This window comes from Phyllobates terribilis, unplaced genomic scaffold (assembly GCF_046119375.1).
Source record: "Phyllobates terribilis strain yellow unplaced genomic scaffold, ASM4611937v1 Scaffold_8__6_contigs__length_399053987, whole genome shotgun sequence".
Lineage (NCBI taxonomy): Eukaryota > Metazoa > Chordata > Amphibia > Anura > Dendrobatidae > Phyllobates > Phyllobates terribilis.
This window is the reverse complement of record NW_027362768.1, coordinates 88,282,147-88,295,581: the sequence shown is the minus strand read 5'-3', so window position 1 is coordinate 88,295,581 and position 13,435 is coordinate 88,282,147. Positions and strand designations below refer to the sequence as shown.

General features: G+C 48.4%; 1 protein-coding gene across 1 annotated transcript in view; it reads right to left on the bottom strand.

Moving 5' to 3' along the window:
• LOC141156756 (flavin-containing monooxygenase 3-like) overlaps nt 1-13,435 on the bottom strand; it is a 92,595-nt gene that overhangs the window by 29,863 nt on the left and 49,297 nt on the right. The window lies entirely within an intron of this gene.

The window sequence follows — 13,435 nt, the reverse complement described above, 5'->3', positions numbered from 1 at the left end:
AAACAAGAATAAAATAAAAAATAAATGTATACTTACCTTCTGTCGGCCCGCGCACCGCTCCTGCTTGGTTCCCGGCACTTTGCAGTGAGTTGAAGGACCTGCGCTGACGTCAGAGTCATGTGACGGGTCACGTGACGCTGACGTCGGCTGGTCTTTCAATTCAAAGTTGCCGGCGAGGGAGAACGCAGTGAGCGGGACACCGGGGGCCATCAGAGGGTAAAGTATACATTTATTTTTTATTTTTACCACTCTCTCGGGTCACACTATATAAATCCATGCTGTTTGCATGGATTTATATAGTGTGACCTAGTTGTCACAAGCACTTTCCAGGTGATACTAAAACCGCCTGGAAAGCGCTTGTCAATCCGCATGCGGAAACGTATGTGAATCCGCATGTATTCCGCAGGAAAAACGCATGTACAATCCAATCCGCATGCATTTTTTCTGCCAGGGAGATGCAGAAATGATGCAGAAATTTTCTGCTTCATTTCTGCATCGTGTGCACATACCCTCAAAGACATTAGGAACTCAGGTCCTGTTTGTTAGACAGTTGTTAGAGAGTCTTGAAAGGAGAAGGAGCATTTTGCAGACCTGCACTGATTCAGAATGTTGTGTGTGGAGAAGAGAGAAGACTATATCCAGGTAGCAAGTTATGAAGAAGGCAAGTATCAAGTGGCAGAAGTAGTACTTCATAGCATGCAAGTGAGACACCGACAGCAACCGTTATTTATAATGGATAAAAAAGCTCAAATGTAGCCATACCTGAGGGTAAAGATAAGACTGCCCAGGCTAGGACACTTTATCTCCTAAGGAGTTGCAGCAAGTGTAAACAGATACTAAGTTGCAGCGGCGCACCCAAACGCAGGTGGCCCAAATGAACCAGGAGTTGAGAATAGTTGTGAGCACCTGTAGTGACCCACCTCAACCTGGGAGGCCTTCATAGCAAACTGCTCTTTGAAGGTAACAAGCAATATAAGAAATGTGTCGACCACATGTAACCTTGAAGCATATACCTCTGACCTGTGCAGAAGATGTATTCTTTCAGTGCCAGGCCAGCTACTGGATGCACATATGTTTTCCAAGTCCGTTTAGTAAAGTAAAGTTTATTTTTGCACTTCTTTCTCGCTCATCCATCTCTACTTTGTTGGGTCCTGGACTGGCATGTCAAGCAGTAGTGTGCGGTCTGCAGTTGTGTCTATGAGAGGTAACAACACAGCCAGGTCCTATTTTCTGCAACGTCCAGGGTCACAGAAGCGACCATCGCCCAGGGTGGCCCCAAGAGTTACAAAACGCTTATGTGATATCCCCAAGTTTATAAACAAATATTTACCATTTCCACTACCTTAACTTGCAATAAGATGGAGAGGGGGCGCCAATAGCACTGTTACCCAGACAAGTAGTGGTATAAAGGAAAAAGGATGCTCACCTTGGTGAGCTGTGAAATGCACAACTCATATGATGGTATAGTGGAGTGCTGCAGGAGACACCAAACCTCAAGGGTCCGAGTACCATAAGTTGTGGATGCAAGAAAGTGCCAATTTATAAGCTAAAATCAGATGCATTTCATGGACGTCCTGTCCACTTCATCAGTGCATAGCTGTGCACTGATGAAGTGGACAGGACATCCACGAAACGCATCTGCTTTTAACTTATAAATAAATGGACTCTTAACCAAGCACTGGGTATTGCATCCCTTCTTTTGACCTCAAGGAAAGTGGAATCATGGGCACTTTCTTGCATCCACAGCTTATGGCACTACCTTAACTTGACAGAGTTGCCATTATTAAAAGGATTATCTCAGCACAGCTTACTATCACATTGTAGACCTAATATTACCAACCAGATATTTCACAGTAGACAGGAAGACTGTATTCCAATTTATTTCTTTGCTACTAAATAAGACAGTTCTTCCTTATCCAGCTATAGAACTACAATTCCTAAACATTTCCAAATCTTCTATAAAAAAAAAGTCATTCATTCAAGTTACGTACATTATTTTATAGCTGCTGCCTTGCTGACTTCAACCAGAAACCAGTTTTTAACCTCTCAAATACATATAACCATAAACTATGAGACAGACTATTTGACTTCCCTAAGAAAAAGTAGATTTTATCTATTTAGTGTTGTTCCCTTCACTGCATTTATAAATCCATCAACAGAACCCACAATCTGTCTGGAACATCATCATTTAATATATCTTTAATATATTTGAATTCTATTTGCAAATAACAGTTTATGGTCAAATAAATGCAGTTCTTAATTTGTGAATGCCATAAATTATCTGGATCAGTGGCCACAAAAACAAGTCGGTATCTGGAGGACACATCAGAGCTCTGCATTCCACAAACAGTCCATTAATTTTAATACTGTGACTTAGTGAACAGAACTGTTTTCTTGCTGCACTGTAGTAACTGGGTTCAAATGAGGCCAGAGGCAACATTTCTGTAGAATTTGTATCTTCTCCCAGTGTTTGTGTGGGCTTTCTTTGTGTTCTCTGGTTTCCCTCCACATTCCAAAAGACATACAGATAGGAAATTTAGCTTGTGAGTAGTGATGAGCGAGCATGCTCGCTACTGCTTGGTGCTCGCTCGAGCATCTCACTGCTCGAGCTGCTCGGCGCTCGCCAAGTATTTCCAGGGTTGCTCGGCGGGAGCTCTGGTCTCCTCCCTGCATGTTTGGCGCTCTTTAGAGAGCAAATGAACATGCAGGGATTGCCTGCCATGCACTGTAATGCCGTAGCCATGTTGGTTGTGGCATTACAGTGATTGACTGGCCGCACAGCGTCATCATGTCTATATCAGACCCGGCGCCGCCATGCCCGTCACTCCAGAATCAGACAGACAGTGTAGGGAGAGCTGCTGCTGAGCTAGGGAGAGATTCGCTTGTTTCTAGTTAGGTGTACCGACTATATTAGAGACATATATCCATCTCAACAAACAGTCCTTCTGAGGACTAATCCATCTGCAGAGATATCAGGCAGGCAGCGTATATAGCAGACTGCAGTGCATATAGCACAAGAGGCTCCATTCCAATTCTGCCTTCTGCTGCTGTTAGATATTTCTATACAAAAGCCCAGGTCTCAGGGGGCAGGAATAATTTTTTTGGATCTTAATCCTCATTATTTGCTTAAAAAGCAATCCAGAGAACACCGTTTTTCTGCACCATTTGCTTGTTGGCACTGCAAAATACAGCCAGGTCCTTTCAATATTACAGTGCTAAAAATCCAGCTATTTAAAACTGTTTTCTCCTGATCACATACGTTTTCAGAAAATACTGCCATTTCTGGCCTCTATTAAATTTTTTTTCAGTGTGTCAGCAAAGTTTTTGACACCGGTTTGCTGTTCAAAATAGTTACCTACAGGCCAGGTATTTAAAACTGTGGTTTGTCCGTCACACGGATCACATATAAGTTCGCTCCAAATTCAGTCATTTGTTGTGAGCGTGGAAGATATTATCCTCCATTTAAAATGAGCAAGGCACCTGGCAAGGGACGGGGAACTGGACGTGATGGTGATGATGGTGCATGCAGAGGCCGAGGCCGTAAGCAAGCTGAAATTGTGCCACAACAAACACCCACATCTTCTTGCTCGACCTTCCAGTCCCAATTAATAGGGGACCGCAGAAGACCACTATTGAGCACAGAGCAGTGTGAAAAGGTTATTGGTTGGATAGCAGATAATGCTTCCAGTCACTTAGCCACTAGCACCACCACCACCTTGTCTTCCACACGGTCAAGTCTCAGTAGCTGTGAGTCTGGACCGCATATTCCTCACCCTGAACCTTCTTCCTCCCACCATGCCGAGTGCCCAGAGACAACTGATGCCACACTTGGACACTCCGAAGAGCTATTCACTTTTCCATTTATAGATTCGGGCCTCTCGTCCGCTCCACTTGAAGCAGGGTAAGAGGAGATCGCATGTAGTGATTAGAGATGAGCGCTGTTCGACTCGAACTGTTCGCCAATCTCAAATTCGAGCTGTTTTGGGCGGTGTTCGAGCCGTTCGGCGAACACGAACGATTTGAAAAAATTCAGCTGTTCGAGGTTATGTTCGATAACTGTTCGTGCACCAAAATCATAACTGGATTTTTTCTCAGTAATGCTGAAAATTAATGTTAATACGCAGTTTGAGTGTACAGTGGGGCGGGGGGAGGGGCAGGGGATGGATCTCTGTAGGAATAATGAAGATCTCCATTTTTTTTTCTCTTTCCCGCATTTACAGTGGGGAGGTGCAATCTGTCAGCCTATCAGCAGCGCACACACGGAGCGAAGTGCTTTTTTTCACACAAGCAAGGGCATGTGTCATTGGCAGTGTATGTCACATGTCCTTGCCCTATAAGACCAAGCCATTTTCCCTGTCGCCACCATTTTCTCACTGCTGCAGCTGCGTGTTAGACGGCAGCGCTGTTGCTGAGTGCGCTATACCTTGTTAATTTCAAGCCAATTTTCGCACAAATCTACAGATAGCTTGGGAGTAGGGAAGAGTTGTGATTGCAGTCCTTTTAAAGGACTAGGTTACAGCATTTCCTACGACTTTTATCAGGCAGGTCTGTGCTCTTAAATAGATAGATTGTGGGAGTAAAGACTAATTGTAATTGCAGTCCTTTTCAGGACTAAGTTACATCAGTTCCTATCAGTTGTTGCCAGGCAGGTCTGTGCCAGTGCTGTGCAAGTTTTTTTCACAGCATTTGGCTAAATCTAGCAAAGCTAATCCTTTTTGGCCTATTGCAGAGTGTGTTAGTCAGTGGAGTAGCCTGTGTTGCAAGCTACACCACCTGTGTATAGAATACCAATTTTTTTACTGCACCTAGTGAAGTAAAACCTTTTGGGCATCGCATCATTCTATTAGTCCATCTATACTAACCTCCACCAGGTTGCAAATTGAATATAATTTTTATCTGCATCTAGATCTGAAAAAATATTTGGGCTTCTAGCAGTGTGTGGGACTCATTGTATTAGGCCATCTATACCAAGCTCCACCAGCTTTGAAATTAATAATAATTTTTAGCTGCATCTAGCCCTGAAAATAATTTTTCTTCCCAATAGTGGTAGCAATAGAAATATGGGGCGCGCGCCTGGCTTACAAAAAGATACGCTTCATAACACAAAACACCAGCCTAGCGCACTGCATTAATAAGATGGCATCATCGTCTCTCCCAGTGCTAGGCCTACTACGCAGGCTAGCATTCCTGTGCCTAAAACACAATGTATGGGTCCGCGCTAGCCACTATGCTGAGGGGTCTAAAGCTGCTGCTAACGCTTTATAACAATTCAATTGGCACATTTTCACAGAGCTCTTCCAAAATGCCCACCCATCGGGCAACAGTTGCCCACCTTCCCTATGGGATCTAGTGGCGAATAGTTGATGCCATTAATCAGAGCGTCAGTTGCCCCGTCGACATGGCAAGCATACGGTAAGGCATGGGAAGAGTGGACACGACTAGTAGCAGGCAGACGGGTTGACCAATGTGAACAAGCCAGATCACAAGTCACCATAGAATTTCTCCACCAGCTAATGATGAGGGGCATATCAGGGGCGTCAGCGCAGCGGTGTCTGACCGGAGTAGCATTTCACTTCCAACTACTGAATTGGGGAGATGTGACAAAGATTCATCATCAGACAATCCATAAAAGGGTGGAAAAGGGGTCAGCCAAGTCAGGAGTGTAGACGTCCCGTCCTGTGTCACTAAAACTGATTTCTCACATCATATCCCTAACACCATTAACACGACACCCACAATTTGAAGCAACACTACTGTCTACTGCATTTGTGATCGCCTTCTTCGGGGCGCTATGCATAAGCGAATTAGTCCCTCAATCCAAAATTACCACCAGTGGAGGCTTATTACACCAGGACGTAGTCATAGCCAATAATGCAATACGTCTACGCATACGCAAATCGAAAACGGTTCCAGTGGGCAGGGGCACTTGGGTACTTCTACAACCCACAAACGGTACACTGAGTCGGGTAACAATAGTAAAAACATATCTAACCATCAGATCACAAAGTAATTTCTTCCTATCACACATTGATGGAACGCCATTATCAAGATACCAGTTCCAAGCTATATTTAATAAATGGATAACATCGGCAGGGAACCACCCCAGAGATTACGGGACACACTCATTCCGCATAGGCGCGGCCACGGAAGCAGCAAGAGCAGGACTGTCAGAAACGGAAGTTCAGAGGAGAGGGAGATGGCGATCCACGTGTTTGGCGAGATACATAAGACCGGACTTGTTATCCTAACGTGGTTTGTTTCTTTTACAGGTGACGCTAAGACAACAGTGTGGGTGATAGGCCACTCGTATATATATTGGGCAGAAAAAAGAGCAAAAGTCCGCCCAGGCGGGAGGAAATTAGCGTTTCATAACACATATTTCAACTGGAGAGGTATTAGAGGCCTGCTATGGCCACAGGTACTAATGGAGGTAATCAAGGTAGGGAGAGAGGCAAGAGGTCCGGTCATCTTAGTTATACAGGCCGGGGGAAACAACCTAGGTCATCACAAGAGCGCATAACTAATGGCAATAATGAAACTAGACACTGAGCGCTTCAGAGAATTTTACACAAAACTAGCTATAGTATGGTCAGAGATTGTGCAGATAGCGGTATGGCAAGGTGCGCGAGACATCACGGCCATCGAACGGACAAGGCGGGTAATAAATATTCGGATGGCAAAATTTAGAAGAGACAGAGGCGGTGTAGTGGTACGACACCGACAACTGGAAGGAGATAAAGCAGGCCTCATACGGCCCGACGGTGTTCACTTAATGGATATTGGACTGGAAATATTCCTGTCAGGACTCCATGACGGAGTGGAACAAGCGTTAAGAGTGATGGGGGGGGGTCAGAGTCCTGCATACGAGTACGCAGGATCCTCCATGGCCTGGAAATAGAAAGGACATGTTGGAGAGTTACACTTGTTGGCCAACTTGCCGGAGTGGAGACCCAGGGCATGCTGCAACAAGCTGAATTATTTTAGAAATAAAATGTCTTTCTAATGGAATGAGTATAAAGAGTTAATAAAGCTGTGACCGATCCTCACCCATCCAGTTGTAAGAGTTACATTATTGTATTGTCAAGGTAAGGGGGGCGGTAGGGGGGCTGAGCGTCTGGGTTTGGTTGGGGGTCCCCACAGTCTGCCTAGGCTAGATGCATTTAAAAATTCTTATTAGATACACAGGCGGTGCAGCTTGCTTCGCAGTTGGGTTACTACGCCCAAAGTATTGCCTAGGCTAGATGCAGTTAAAAATTCTACGCTGGCTAGCAGACACTGAAGATTTGGAGCAGACCTCTGAGTAAACAGCTCTTCATACTCAACTGTGTCACCCAGGCCTGGATGCCACAAGTGTAATTAAAGCTATGTCTGAGAGCAAGGGGGAGGTTCTCTGGCCAGGGGAACATTAGCATGCAATGCCTCCTGTCTCAGGCCAGTAGGGGGAGCAGGCTGCCCCTATAAAAGCTGGTACTGGGGACAGGGTTAGGGAGAACTGGATTGCCTGTCTCAGCTTTGAGACGTGTCCCAGAGTGGAGCAGGGACAGAAAGTTGCATTGTAACCTAAGAGGAAGTGTGGCAGGAGGAGAGCCACAAGCCAGAGGCAAGAGGCGAAGCGAGCCTGTCTTGGCAGAGAAAATACTTAACTTTACCAGACTTTGGTGTCTGAGGCTGGTAGGATTCCACATCCCCCAGCAGAGAACCAGTCCGCAAGGGACTGTACATTCCCTGGCCTAAGAAGCCTGGAGGCCCTGCCACAACCGAAGGGACCAGTAAAGCCGTACAAGGCTGGGAGCAGAAAGGAACCCACGTCGCAGGCCATACAGGCGAGAATACACGGAAAGCTCGGAAACGTGGGCTGTTACCCTATCAGGAGGAGATAGCCAGAAGGAGCACAGAAAGCACGGTAGGCCTACACCCTCACCCTGACCAGGGCCAATTTCCCCGTTGCTCTCAGACATCCAGGTCCCCTCCTAGCTGGGACTGTTTATGGGTCAGTTTACCTGTTCTAGTAAAGACCCTGGACTGCAACCTGTTGTCTGTGTGCTCCTTGCTCCTCCAGCACTATCAGCACTGGGACTCTCACTACCATCACTCCCACCATCCACTATACTGCCCTGGGGCCGCACTCTTCCCGTGGGGAGTCACATTACCCTAGCTGCACACCTCATCAGCCCCAGCGGTCTGCATGCAGCGGCGGTTCCTAATAACCGCAAATCCACGGGTGGCGTAGTCGGACATAATTAATAACACATAACGGACTACCACTGGCCTGACCACCCTGAGCCACGGAACCAGGTTGCCACTACTACTCCCATAGTCTCCCTATTGCCCGGATCCGAGTGCCCCACGGCCCAGGGGGCGAGTCACAACCATCTGTGTTACCCCAAGCCATAGTGTATGTAGTTTCTTACAGTTAAAAGGGGGGGGGGGGCGACCCAACCCACCTGGAATTGACGATGCCAACGTCACGTAAGACACAGCAAGGGGACTCCAAAAAGTCTCCATTTTTTCCCAAAATTGTGGCACAGACACCACTTAACACTAGAACGCATACCTGGGGCCTCGCAGGCCCGCCCTGTTAATTGTTTTCTATTCTCTGCAAGATTACTTTAGTTAGAATTTTGAAACTCTAGGTATTCTTCATGTATATAGTTGTTTGTCATTTGAGTTTGAGTTATTCCATGTTATTTGCACACGGGCCTAAAAGGCCCCAGGTATGTGAAAGTGTAGATTTTTATGGTCATGCGTTCTAGGGTTAAGTGGCATCAATTGCCCCACAGTTGCTTAAAATGGTTGGTGAGGTGATATTACCAAATCCTCAAGCTTTTAGTCTCCCAAGGATAACACAGGGTCCTTGCGAATCCATGATTTGTTCATCTTTATGAATGTGAGTCTGTCTACATTCTCAGTGGACAGCTGCGTGCGCTTATCTGTCAGCACACCACCAGCAGCGCTGAACACACGTTCAGAGAGAACACTGGCTGCAGGGCATGACAAGATCTCCAAGGCGTGAGTGGCGAGCTCCAGCCATTTTTCCAGATTGGAATACCAAAATGAGCAAGGGTCCAGTGACACAGTCATGACTTCGATGTTCACTTGGAGATACTCCTGCACCATCCTCTCTAGGCATTGACTATGTGTCAGACTTCTTGTCTCCTGTGGCCTTGCAAAGGATGGTCTAAAAAAGTGGTGAAACGATTCCACAAAATTGCTGTTACCAGCAGATACTGTGCTTCTGTTACGGTTTGAGTGATGAAGACTCGACAGTCCCACGGTTGGCAAGTTAGAACTGCGAGATTCACTATGTGCACCACTGGTGTTTTTTGGAAAAGCACATGTAAGATTCTGCAACAGCGTCTGCAGATACTCCTGCATGCGTCAATCCCTTTTTATGGCAGGAATTATTTCGGCAAATTTACTTTTGTACCAGGGATCTAAGAGTGTGGCAACCCAGTAGTCGGGATTACTTTGAATTCTGACAATCCGAGGGTCATGTTGCAGGTAGTGCAGCAAGAAGGCACTCATGTGTCTTGCGCATCCAGGAGGACCAAGTCCTTGTTGTGTTGGTAGCGAGGTAAGAACCATGCTTCCTTACTCTGCCCTCTCCCCACAACCTCGCACAACAGAAATGTGATCAAGGTCTCCCTCATCTCATTAGTCTTCCATGCCCATCGCCAGTTCGTCCTCCACTTCTTCCTTGGCTCTTGCACCTTCCTCAACAGTTTGGCTGCTACCATGCGCCCTGGTTAATCCCGCTCCCCCACCCTCCCATGCCTGCCGCCTTGGTGCTGCCAACCGTCTGGACCTTGGAGATGTTATCCCTTCCGCATACGACTCCTCCTCTACTTCCTCCACCTCCTCTTGTCCCACCACCTGACTCTGAATTCTGTTTAATGTGTGCTCCAGCATGTAAATCACCGGAATAGTCATGCTGATAATGGCATCATCAGCACTAAACATCTTCGTCGCCATTTCAAAACTGTGCACAAGGGTGTGTGGCGCCCCTGAGGGTTCTGTCGCCACAGAGTTACTGCATCTCACCCAGAGGTGTGGTATCTCACCCTCAGGTAAGGAAGGCGTATGGCTCTGGACCCTAACACCTGCATCCAACACATACCCGCAGTGGGGGTAGGGCAAGATTACTCCTAAGGGAGAGCACAGTCCCAGGTCCCTAGCTGGTGGGAGGGTCCTATGTAGTGGGTGCTTAGGGGAGCACATGACAGGGAGAGTATAAATAGGAAGCCATCTTAGAAAGAGCAAGCCAGTCAGAGGAGGAAAAGTGACAGGAGCAGAGGCTCGACATGAGCTCTGCTCCGGAGGCGGGCCTAGCCTGGGAGGCCCAGGACTGAAGGAGAGAAGAGGGGAGTGGGAGCAGGAAGGCTCCAGGAACCGAAGGGACCCTAGGGCTACGGGCCATGCAGAAGGCCACCCGTACTCCCGCTGCTACCAGGAGGTAGAGGGGTGAGGCCAGATAAGGGGAACCGGTCCCTCAACTAGCGGAGAAACAGCAAGGCTCAACTAGAAATCGGAGGCTGCAGCATTTCATGTACTGCAGGCCAAAGTCCACACCAGTCTCACTAAGAAAGTAGCCACATAGGACCCAGGGGACGGAACACAAGTCACCCGCCAAGGCCCGAGGATACCGGATAGAAGTGTCACTGGGTGTGAGGTGCAGGGAGAAGGCCAGAGAAAGGACACACAGAAGGGGGTCCTGCTAAGTACTCCGGAGCTATCTGAGGGTGGACTGAGCCCCTCACTGAGTACACACAGCACAACGGGGGAGATTGCTCTGGTACCTGTAATCTGGACTGCAACAACTGTGAGTAAAGATCTTGGGACTGCATCACACGGACTCTGTGTTCATTACTGACTCACTGCACTACAACCACCATCATTCACCCACACTGCCCTGAAGCTACACTCTTCCTGTGGTGAGTAATAATACCATTGCTGCAAAACCACCAGCTTCAGAGGACTGTTCCGCAGCGGCGGCCCTTTTGGCCGCACTCCACAGGTGGCGTAGTCGGACATTAAATAATCCATATATACAAATTACCCTTGGATTGACCGCCCTGGGTCACGGACCGGGTCACCGCCACAGTGACTACAACCCCCAGCGTCTACTGGCCCGGCTCAGGGTACCCCACGGCCCAGGGGGCGCGTCAACTTCATAGGTCCCTGATCTGAGACCACTCCTGCAGCTTGATTTGCCCCACCTCTGGATCTCGTTAGCCCAGGCTATACGTCAGAACGTATTGCACCAGGGCTTGTCGGTGCTGCCACAGTCGCTGCAACATGTGCAGAGTTGAATTCCACCATGTCGGCACATCGCATTTCAGCCGGTGAACTGGCAGGCCCAACGACTTCTGTAGAGATGCAAGTCGTTGAGCTGTGGGATGCGAACGGCGGAAGTGAGCACACAGCGACCGTGCCCTCTGCAGAAGGCCATCTAGTCCGGGATAGTGGGCTAAAAATTGCTGGACAACCAGGTTCAACACGTGAGCCATACAAGGCACGTGTGTGACATTGCCCCGGCGAAGGGCCGCACCCAGGTTTGCAGCATTGTCGCACACGGCCTTCCCTGGTTTCAGGTCCAGTGGAGACAACCATTCATGAAACTGGGTCTCCAGAGCTGACCACAACTCCTCAGCTGTGTGACTCACATTTCCCAGACATTTCAATGTAAACACTGATGTCGTTGAGCCCTGCTGCCAGCATAGTAAGGAGGTGTGCAGGATTCCTTCTGCGCAGTTAGAAAGCAGGTGGCATTACCAGACAGGCTTTGGGTGCAGGTGGAGGACCGAGAGGAGGTTGAGGACGCAGAAGCAGTGGAGGAACTTCGAGATAAAGAGGATTGACGCACAACTGGTGGGGATGGTAAGACTTGGACAGCAGCCCCTTGTCCTGCTGTCACCATAGTTACCCAGTGCCCAGTCAGCGACATGTAACGCCCCAGTCTATGCCTACTCGTCCAAGTGTCTGTGGTGAAATGCACCCTGTCACACACACAGTTTCTCAAAGACGCGGTGATGTTGTGTGCGACATGCTGGTGGAGCGCAGGCACACCTTTCTTTGAGAAGTAGTGCCGACTGGGCATCTGGTACTGGGGCACTGCGACGGACATAAGGTCTCGAAAATCCACTGTGTCCTCCAGGCGGAAAGGCAGCATTTCTGTAGCCAACAGCTTGCAGATGGTGAAATTCAACCTCTTAGCTTTCTCATGGCTAGGAGGAAATGGTCTTTTACTTTTCCACATCTGAGGGACCGAGGGCTGGCTGTTGTGCTTAGACGGGGTTGAGTAGGGTGTCCCCGGCAAACTGCCAGCCTGTGAGGAAGATGCAGGTGGACATGTTAGGTTGCCTTGATCCAAAGGTGGTGCTCTCTATGTCGGAGAGCGCTCAACACCAGCAGGTGTTTCCACTTCCCAATGAACTGACGACCTGCCAATCACACTGGCTGTTGCGGGTAAACAGGTGGCAGGTCTGCGTCCATAAATATGTGTGACTGCTGTCCCCCCAGTCACAGAGGATGAAGAGGCCGCGGATACACAAGATGGGGCAGACGATGGTTGGCCCAGCCTGCTAGGCCGCATTGTAGCACAGTGAGCTTCCCACTGCAACTTATGCTTCATATCCATATGACGGTACATGCATGAAGTACTCAAACTATGGATTTTTTGGCCTCTACTTAGCTTTTGGTGACAAATATTACAGATAACATGAATTGGGTCATCCTTATCGATCTGAAAAAATGCCCAGGCTATGCAAGGCTTAGAGCCCATGCGACCTGAAGAGCCACTACGACTTGTGGTCAGAGGCAGAGTTGTGGTTGAGGATGCAGTTGTTGACGTGCTTCCAGTACTCCGTCTCTGTCCAGGAAGGCGCAACCTAACCTCGTCGTCAATAGCATCTGTGACGCCCCGCTGCGCTTGGTATCACAGATCCTAGAAGAGTGTATTGAAGGAATCCTCCACAAGAGGCCCCCATAAACATTCACACATCTCCACCTTCCACCTCAGACCAGCAGAGGGAGCCCGTTAGGGATATAAATAGGGAAGGTGGAGCTAGGCAGTTTAGTTCCTCTGAAGAGTTCCTGCAGTAGAGAAGCCTAAGAGAGGTCAGTCTGCAGTGGAGCTCAGTCTAGTCTAGAAAACTCAGTTAATAGTTCAGCAGTGGAGCACGAGGCTCCTGCTAGCTAGATTCAGGGAGCCCAGTTAGAGCTTAAGGTGTGTCGGCGCCTTAAGATCGGTGAAGCGCGGCAAGCTGCGGTTAGTGTGTATAGCCTAGTGAGGGCCCAAGTAGGCCGAAGGCGAGTTAGTACATAAGGGGCAGAGGAGCTTAACCAGCTCACCCCGAAGCATTTACCGGACACCGGATCCGAGCGCTTACCGGGATCTCTATGACCCAGTAAGGCATAACCGGAATCCCTGGAGAAC